General features: G+C 28.1%; 1 long non-coding RNA gene across 1 annotated transcript; it reads left to right on the forward strand.

Annotated features, from left to right (window-relative positions):
* The first annotated feature begins 6,308 nt into the window (after positions 1-6,308).
* Positions 6,309-10,456, forward strand: LOC119673810. Its single transcript, XR_005252180.1, has 3 exons — positions 6,309-6,375; positions 9,581-9,719; positions 10,110-10,456. It is a non-coding gene; the product is annotated as an uncharacterized LOC119673810 (long non-coding RNA).
* Positions 10,457-10,726: the final 270 nt, after the last annotated feature.

Below are 10,726 nucleotides of genomic sequence, written 5' to 3' on the forward strand. Positions count from 1 at the left end.
TTATAGGATTTTTTCTTTTCAAAAGTATATAAGTATAATCAAGTAGGACTCTGTTTCCAGTAGAAAGTTGTCACATACCATACTTGAAAGGCAACTCACCAGGAAGAGTAGGATGGCAACACACTCTAATTTTCAGATACGATCCTTTTGTCTGGCCAACAAATTGTCGAATACTGTCCTGTGAGAGTTAATACTTGACAGTGTTGATCTATGTGGGCGAGCTAACATCAGTTGTAGTGTTAAAATCGAACATAGAATGGCATTTAGCCTTAAACATTTGTAATCGTTGTGGAAAATTGAACCATAAAGCTATATAATAAATGATCTCATCATCAGCACATGATCTCATCAAAATTAATCTCAAAGTGAAAAGTGAAGGGGACATTTCATCAGTTTAAGATACGGTTATTAAATAATATTTCGTAGTTGGTAATATCTTTAACATTAAAACAACTTTATTATTGTATTTTATTTCTAATTTAGTTAATGTTTTTTCTGTGACGAGTATTAGTATTTTCACAATTTTATGGCAATAATAGTTGTTTAGTATCTGAACAATCACAAAGCAATTTTATAAACCGCTGCAATGAACAGGTAATAACTAAAAAGTTGTAATTATAGCTATATTACATTAACTATATTTGAACGAAATAAATGTTTTTAAATTTAGTAAAATAAATTAGTAAATCTGCAGTAATTATCATGGCAAAAATCATTCCTACAATTATTAACTTGTTTTATAGCATTACTTATTTTATACTGCTATATATTTTTATATAATTTCATTTAATTATCTTATTTAATTTTTAAAGAAACTCTATCACATAATTAAATGAAGTTTGCATAAATGGATTATACAATCAGGGAATCTGCACATAAGGGCTTATTTATCTAATAAAAATGTAATGAGTGCATTTCGAGCATTATACTCGTATATGTATTATAAAAACCGATTTGAAAAATTTTGAAAAATCAAATTTATTTATATAGCACTATCATTCGATCAATTTTCTTTAGCTTTAAATATGTAGGTATTCAACCTTAGACCATTGAGACATATAATAAAATTTACTCACTGAAAGAGCAATATGGACAGAATAATGTTCGTTGCAATGCTTTCACCGGAGGGTATTTCATGGATCATAAGGATCCAAGACTAGGAAAGATAGGTTCTATACTGTCTTTCATTAAAGAAATCGGACTTGAAGAAACACTCTAATCCGACTAAGGAGCACAATAGATCTTTCAGGTCACAGTGCACTATTCCTTCTTTTTCAATAATAATAGAATAGTGCAAGCATCTAGGTACTATACGTATATACACCGGTTTTAAGTTAAAAAAAATCCATGAAATGCAGTAATAACAATAATGTGTTTAGAAAGTATCACAGTGATGCTGGTAGCAAGTTCTAATCTAATAGAAGACTTATGTCGTCATTAAACCATTTCCAACATGGTATAGGATAAAGTTAATCACAAAATTTTCTAGTTCTTGTTCTAGTTCTTAGAATAAAATGTAGAAAGTTTTCATATCTCCTATTTCCGTTTTACGTGTACATTCATATACAATTTCTAAATATTTTCTTACTATTTAACTCTGATCACTTGTGAGAACATTCAGATATTATGGTATAAAAAAATTAAAAAATTTTAAATATTTTAAAAATAAGCGGCTCACAGGTTAGTAAAAGCGCATTCTGTTGTCAGCGGTATTGCATTAACCCGTTCGCGTTATCGAATTGCGGAAATCACTGAAAACCGCAGCGCTATGTGTCGAAGCTTATAGTTGGTGTGAGCTTTGAGGTGAGGAAGTTTACAATTTCGCCAATGAAATTTTTTATTACCACAGGAAATAACTGAGGGAAACACAAATATTTGACTGCAAGTTTCCCATTGCCACATGTAGCACTTGCCACAAAACAGCAGCTGAGAATTATGATCATTTCTAGCATATTAGAATCACATAGTACACACTAAGTTAGAGCTATGCTTTGTCTTTATCGCTGATACGTTTGAATTTGTTTTATGTTGATTTTAGCTTAAAATATTTTAGCAACATTATAATAATTACGGTACTTGCAACATGTTGCTTAATATTGCTGTAGTTGTCTGAAATATTTCAGTTAGATTATAACAGTTAATAAAGACTCGAGAGTTCTGTATTATTTTTATTTACAAATTTTTTATTTCTGTAATATATTTGTATATTTAATATTATATTGTCACACTCTTTGCTTGACGAAACAAGAGTTAGTGTATAAAGCGCTTTTACTTAATAGTGTCGGTACTCATTTAGATGTTGCAATCACTATTTTATTGAAGTATGATAATTCAAGTGACTTTAAACAAGTATAGCTTCAAACTCTGTTGAAATATATAATGCATATGTTTTAGCCTTTTATGTTAAAAGTCCATCTAGAACCCAGCTATTGTCCTCCAATTATCCTTACACTTGCTGCTGCTTATTACGTAAAATATTATTATTATTATTATTGTAAGGGGATGTAGCAATGCGACCGTCGGGTCTATTGTGCTCCCTTCTGGGCTTAGAGTAGGTCTTTAAGCCCTGTTGCGTCAATAAAAAGTAGTATAGAACCTACTTTACAGAGTTTTATTGTCTCTTCCGTAAGAATATACATTCCAGGAGCCTATTTCGTATGTGCATTAGCGCAGGGCATTCCAACAGCACATGCGTGGCCGACTCCTCATTCTCTTCACAGAATCTATAGTTTGCCTCCGTAAGTATACCCAGTTTTGTAAGGTGGTGTTTTAGCCTACAGTGCCCTGTTAGGATTCCTGTGATGATTCTAAGTTTTTCTTTTTACGTAAAATATATATACGTACAATTAATTAATAATTGGACAATTAATTAATAATTGACAGAAAGTGATCTATTTGTAAAGACGTGTGTAGATGCATTATGTGTGTTGGTATCTACATAGATTGTTCGAATAAAATATTTGCTTGAAATTAAAATTCAATGTCAATTAACCACATAAAGCATATTTTAGTCATGTAATAAATGTAATGTCTTATTCGGGCGTAAATACCATCGAGCTAAAGCCAAACTAAGCTTATTACAATAATTTGGGAAATAATAGTTGTTTATATCCTATAGAGATATGCAGAAAATTACATTTTAAATAAGTTATTTTCAACAAATAGCGATGTTCTTTACATACCAACCCAACAGTTATGTGAATCGCTTAGAACAGTAATTTGAAGGTGGCACAGATTACTGAACTAAATCAGTTATTTTATGCAAATGACTTCATGATGTGCACATTGGGATTGTTTTGAATAAAATCCAGTTATTTCTCTTAAATGTTGAAGCTATTAAAAAGCAAGTTAGCTTAATTGCTAGTAATTGGCACTGTTAACAATTTTAATTAACACGTCTTTCATTTAACTACTGTCAAGGAATTTCGTACTGGCCTATTGCAGTTTTCCAACAATTTCAAAGATCCATTACTCCATTACTGCAAGTTCAATTAAAAGTAACGATACCAAAGTATACATATGAATATATAAATTTCAAGCTTTCTTTTTAGTGGTTGCAAAATGTTTATCCAGAATAAAAAGCAAAGCTTCTACTTTGGTATATCTCAGTCAACTGATTGAATTCAGTTGTTGAGTGCAACTATTCTGTATTGCTGCTTAGATTTATATTATTTGAAAACGAATTAGTGTAGGATATTATGTTACATACATTAAAATTTCTTTTTTAATAAGCATCACTTCTTTATTACTGTATTATGTATTATTCTCTTAATTTGAATTTCGAAATATGCTTAATTAATTTTAATTACATTTCCTATATTATAATCTGCTTAATTAATTTCAATATATTCAATTTATTTGATTTAAATATTAAAATTATGTTAATTAGCGCTACTGTTATTATAATGAACTTAATAAGAAGTAACCGCAAACTAAATTTTACTCTTAATTCCAATTGAGAATTGATTAAATAGCTTAATTGCAAAATAATCATTTATTTTTTACGTTTATTGAGTGATCACTAATTTCAAAAATTGAAATGAAATCAATCCATGAAATCAATTAGTTCAGCACTTCAATAAAGCGATTCTATTTAAATCAATTAGCATAGTATTAAAGTAAAAGAAAACTGAGTGAATGTTTCAATTTTTTCAAATATGTGGTTCATATAATTGCAATTAAATCGTGATGTTGATAATTGATGGTGTAGATGTTGCTAACATTTTTACTTAATTTATTACAAATATTTATATATACATTTCTGAAGTAGACAAACGGACGCCTGTTCAGAAAACGGAATATGAAGTAATCCGCTTGTATCTCATTAATTCAGGTCAAGCTAAGCATCACTGATGCAGGTGTTCTTAAACTTCATGAACCGAAGAGCTGCATTGGTAGCGGATCTGTGGCTTACTTTTTATATTTTTTTCTTTGTTGAATTATTGAAATCACGCAAAACTAATTAAACTTTAATTTGATTTTTTTTTAAATTAAAATTTATAATATATGATTTAATTGGTAAAAACCAATTAATGATTTTACAATAAGGTGGAAATAGTTTTCAATTTTAACTTTTTTACTTATGAAAATCTTTAATTACTCTCAAGTTTTAGTCACCTTCTTCGACATAGTGTGATATTCTACTTCTATTCCCAAAATGCCATAGAAGTCAAATGCAGCTCATGTAAGTTTTTTAACACTAAATGATGGAAAATTTATCCCATATACCTACTACCAACTTATAAATGACTTGTGTACCTGCATCACGTTTCATTCGGTTAGCCTTTGCTGTGGATTTTCACTACTTGACATTTCTTATAGATGATAGACAAATTCTTTTTCTTGCATTTTTAGATGATATATTCTCACACCAATTAACTGCAATCAAAGTTACTCCGTGCGACACTAAAGAAATTCATTCATAAAACTTCTACTAAAATTATTTGGAAATTTTCAAAATTTGTGATGAGAATATTTCTGGGAAAATTCAAATGAGTGTACAACAATATATCTTTCAGTTCTGAGGTTAACAAAGGCATTTAGGATAATTTGAGATATTCTATATAAAAGATTTCAAATGAGAAGTTTAAATTTATTGACAAAAAGTTACACAACATATATAAACTCATTGATTTTGTTTTTGTATAATAACAAGTATTTCTTTCATCCCTTAGTAAACTCTAAGGAAGACCCATAATAAAATCAATAATAACATTTCTTGACGTCATTTATTGCGAGCCACCTCTATAATTGGCACAAAGAGTAAATAAGTCACCTCCACCGTTTATAGTTGATTTTTTCCAAGTTGTTCTTGGTTGAGTTTTTTCTTCCAGTACACATTATTCTTGATTTTCTGAGCGCCTGAACAATCCATCCAAATTTTTGTTTACTTATATCTATTACGGCGGAACATATATTTGATATCCTGATATTTATTGCTTACTCTTTGACTTCACACGTCCGATTATATTTGAACAATTTCGAGTGTTGTACACCTCTGTTTTATTCAAATTCCATTAATTCCTCTTGTTATGTATATAAAAACTCTTGATGTTGTTTCAGACAATTCTATGTGACATACTAATTTCTAACGTAATTACTTCACCTACAGTTCATTATTTACTAATCACTTTTACTATGTATGGTCTACATATACAGAGTGATTGCTTTTTGTTGGTTACAAATTGTGTCCCCATATTAAGATATATACCCATCATATATTATTAGAATTTTCGGTAAATATAGATTAACTTTATAAAAACTAAAATTTCAAGTATTATTTACTAATGCTAAATGCGCGTTTAAAGTTTTATATTAAAACACTGGTCTGTCTTATATATGTAATATATTTGCAAATATTAGCTTAACCCAATATTTACAGTTTGGGTAATAGATATCAAAAATATTCTAATCTTGTTTTTGCTAATTTGTTAAAAAGGTAGTGTTCTGAAATTCCACCTGCAAGTCTGCAAATATATGCTTAAGAAACTGAGGAACCAGTTCCTTTTATGTAGAAACAAGTTACAACTCTTCTGGTACTTCGGCTTCTATACCAAAACAGTTTACAGCTGCGCAAATCTCTCACTACATCTCTCACGGCGCAAACCAGACAACTACACAGAGTAGAGTATCTATAGATACTCATATGTTTGTCTCCATTCACTCTTTTAAATTGAGCTATTTCTGTATTGAGTTGTTATTATTTTGAGTTAGTCCAATATTTTGAGATATTTGTATTTCAGTTTGTGTTTATTTTATACACGTTTGGTTTGTGCTCCCACTATTTTGATGTTTGGCTTAGTTTGGAACGAACTTCTTCTCAGATTTAACGTATTTGCGGTGGATGAACAAACAGTACAATCAAGTATCAAAAATGTGCGTGTTTCTCTGTTTTTATAAAAAATATTTAAAATATTATATTGACTCACATCGTTAAAAAGTATATCAAAAAAAATTGTTTTTGAAGTGAAAATGTCTGCATTAATACTTACTAAACTTAAAATAATTTGATATATTTTGATTAAACATATTCAAATTGATAACTTAAAGGTGATCATAAATATAAATTAAACAGAAGTAACTTAACAACGATTTCAATCATATGAGTTTTGTTTGTCTAACCACTTGAATTAATCTATATCACTATAATGATATAAAATTGTTTTTCCGTATTATCATGTAGTTATTGATTTGTGCACTTTTCTTGTTATTGAAAGTATCTCGTTATTTAATTACAACATGTTTCGTTTGCTTTCATATTTTTGGTTAATTGAAAGTGATCAGCGAAAGTGATCCCAGCAGATGATCGATCACAGAAACATGCGATGAGAAATGAATTTGAAACAAGTTTGTTGCTTAAATCTTTTGTAATGAATCAGATAAATTATAGGTTGCACTTTTACGAATATATAGAAAATGTCGAATCAAATATTATTTTTTTTTCGTTTAAGTGTTTATTTTAGATATTCCTGAAGAGCAATTTTAAGTTCAACACCAGTGAAAATTTTAATAAAAATACACTCAAAAATACGCCCTTAGTCATATTTAATTTAAAGTCGAAGAAAAATTTCAGTGTAGATTTTTTGTTCGTTTGTACAAAATTATTTTTTAAAATTTATTAAAATTCAATCTTTTTCGTTGATGTAGGATATAGTTTAAAATAAAATTAGTGTGAAATTTATTTAATTCTAATTTTTATTTTTAATATATTTTAATCAAAATTTATATTTGAAGAATATTCAAATTTTTATTGTGTATTAATATACTAAAGTTTAATAAAAATTATTATTAAGTATCAACTTTATACTTGTAGGTTTGGATTAGAAGTTTGTATAATTTTAATTGAAGAAAATAATATAACCTTTTACTTCTTAAAGATGTTCACATGAAAAGCACAAGAAAAATATTGGCTAAGACCAATTTTATTAAAAATTTAAATATGTAACTGGTTTCAAAACTAAACTCCATTAATCTAATCAATGTTTAACTGCTTTCATACTTTTTCATTGTTAATTATCGAATGTTATGGTGCCTTGCGCAACTAAATACTGTCTAGACGGCTTTCAATGTTTCACTAATTTTTTTAAATAAAAAATTGAAATCAAATCAGATAACCAAAATTTGACACTAACACCTAAATGGCGCCAATAAGCATATTATCGAGCATAGTTATAATCGATAAGAAATATTAAAGTTAAACATGTAATTTTTCATGGATTTGTTAGATTTAAAGATTATTGAAATTTTTTATTTCAACTTACCAACACCGCATTATCAAATCTCAGAATGGTTATAGGCTCCTCGGGGAGGTATGCACATCTGAGGTCAATTATTGCTTAGTCTGATGAAGTGATAAACAATAATCGAGTCAAGGCGTAAAGAGGGGTTTTAAAAATACCTCAAGTTAAGAAAGATTAGAAGTGCTCAAGTGCACTGGCTCAAATAGAAATAAATAAATATATTATATGTTATTTATTATTTAAAATATTAAAATAATATAATAATATTATAATAATGTGGTAGTCATCTTTAAGGTATATATCAACAGATCCACTGATATTTTATAACGAATTTCATATAGCAATGTTTCAGATATTTTTTATTTATTTACGTTTCTAATGTAAACTTCAGCATTTGATTTAAATTTATATGTAATTTAAATTTATATGTAATTTAAATTTTTTATTATTTTAACTGATGAATTGCCTTAGTTTTTCCAAATGAATTATTTTTAAAGAAAAATATAATTTAAATTCATTTGAAGTAATTGTGAGAAAACTTGACGCAAGTATCTGTGCAGTGCGTGGCTTTATAAAAAATTATGGTAAATCTTAACGCAGTAACTACGGTAAACAAGTGTGTTCCCCTTCGGAGCGCATTCGTTTGAAATATTTTTTAAAATAAATTTTAAAAAAGTGTAATTAGCAAATTATCGCAGTAATTATAATGTTTTAATAATAATTTTAAGTGCCTTAGTTTAGTTCACAATTATTTGGGGCAAGCAAATATTTTCCGCTGTGCTGCTTTATGAGATTACTGGACCAGCAACAGACGCTCCTATTATTGCCAGTAAACCAAAGCATAAATATATTTCATATTATATTCAAATAACATAAACGACTAAATATTTATTTAAAATTTAGTGAATTGTAAGTAAATTTCTTGAATTATGTTGTAATAATAAAAACACATAACTTAATCTAAAGAAACTGTCGGTAGTGGCACACATACATGGGTCATCTGGAGTATATATATAACATTGTAATATTCAAACAAGGTACTGAAACGCAACTATGTGTGCTAGGAATCTAGTAATTAACAAATGAGAAGATACATAAAAGTAGTAAAATATAATTACCACATACCTTTCTTATATACTCCTTCAAATTATTCCAGTGTGAAATTTTAAAATAACAATTTATTTATTTTATAGTTTGTTTTTAAACTCTATTCTATGAAATTATGTTTTTATACGACATTTGACACTGACAATCCAGTTTTAGTCTCTGCGGCACACTTTTGACTTGTGCTTCACTTCGGACTAATTCTTTAACAGTTCAAATGTCTGTCGAAATTTTTATTATGGTAAATATTATAAGTGTGTTATTCATATACTTTTGAGCAATAAATAGAGATTCCTAGAATTTCTAGTTTTTCATCTCATATTTAGAACTATAAAAAACTCTAAAGGGGTCACATTAGTGTGGCATGAAATAGTTCACTAATCTTTTGAATATGTTTGTTGTCACAGTGAAATCACTGAAAGGGTACTCGCATAGGGAGAAGAACTTAAAAGGCTAAGAAAAGTTCTTTAAAATCACTTTCATCTAAAAATTTTATGGTGACATTAAAGCACAATAATATGATATAAATTAATTTATTATATAATACCATAAACAATTCTTGAATAAACAGTAAATATAAAAAAAATATATATGATACACATAGTAAGAATTGTTGAATCGGATTGTTGAAGATTTATGTTTGACAATACCAACAATTTTGCCAGCAGGTTTATTTTTCAACTGCCATATTTAGTTCTTTAAATTATTATTTAATTTTATACTCTCTTTAATTTTAGTATAAGATGAGATGGCCTGATGAATGCTGTCAGCACACAGTTTTGAAGAGATTATTGCTTAAATATCAGAATGTCGTCACAATGGTGGATGCTTCACAGATATGTATATGAAGTTAAGGGTTGAAAGACATCATTTAAGGTGAGCAACATGTCAACATCATTAAAACAATTGATAACATTTAGCTTATATTTAGTTGTATTTAGTTAGAAGAAAATTCAGAGAAAGAATATATACACAATTTCATAGTTAAAAATCTGCCTCACATGTGTAATTACAGCAGTTCGACTACATAGTTTTTTCTACATAGTTTCAATATATTGAAAGCTTTTGGAATACTGGGTGATTTAAAAAAACTCGGTCATAACAAAATACATCATTCAATCAAATCTACATAGACTTAGAAATCTTTTATTTATAGCTATAAGTTATTAGAGTATCCCAAAAATAATGAACGAACTTTTTAGGTTCATCAATACATGAGACGGATGCATTATTATCTATAACGAATGAATTTCTTCTTAATTTCAGATGCAGTTGAAATAAATTGGCTGGCCAACTATTTTAAATAATATGAAGACGATAGGAGGTCAGAATAACAACTTATTTGGACTGTTAAGCGATTTACAATATTATTGCCCTGTTGCTCCTGGTTGATTTGATGTTAGAAAAATTATTCAATTTATGGCACAAAAACAATATAAAAATATTAACAATGAATTATTATAAAATAATTATATAGTTTCGCAGAGAGACAGAAAATTACACGCAGTACCAATGTCATGGAATGTTAACAATTAGAAAGATTACATATCCTGTAGAAGTCAGATTGCAATGAAATATAAAATGGAATACAAAAAATTCATATTTTTAATTTACTAAAAATAAATAAATGTGAACGGATTAAAAATATTTTCTTATATTTATTTCATTTATTTTCAAGTATTTATATCTTCTTCTCTCCAAGTACGGCAGAGGCAATGTTGTAAGCATTGATTTGTGACGTCATTCAAGTATCGACCCAAGGCATTTACATAGGAAGTGTTTAGTTATTCGTGTATTTTTTTTTTCCAACCTTAAAGGCAGTAGGTTTTTGTATTTTGCTTAAGATAAACTGTGTGTTCGCCATGTTAGTTGGTTTTTTTTTT

Source organism: Teleopsis dalmanni, chromosome 2, assembly GCF_002237135.1.
Source record: "Teleopsis dalmanni isolate 2A chromosome 2, ASM223713v2, whole genome shotgun sequence".
NCBI classification, from domain to species: Eukaryota; Metazoa; Arthropoda; class Insecta; order Diptera; family Diopsidae; genus Teleopsis; species Teleopsis dalmanni.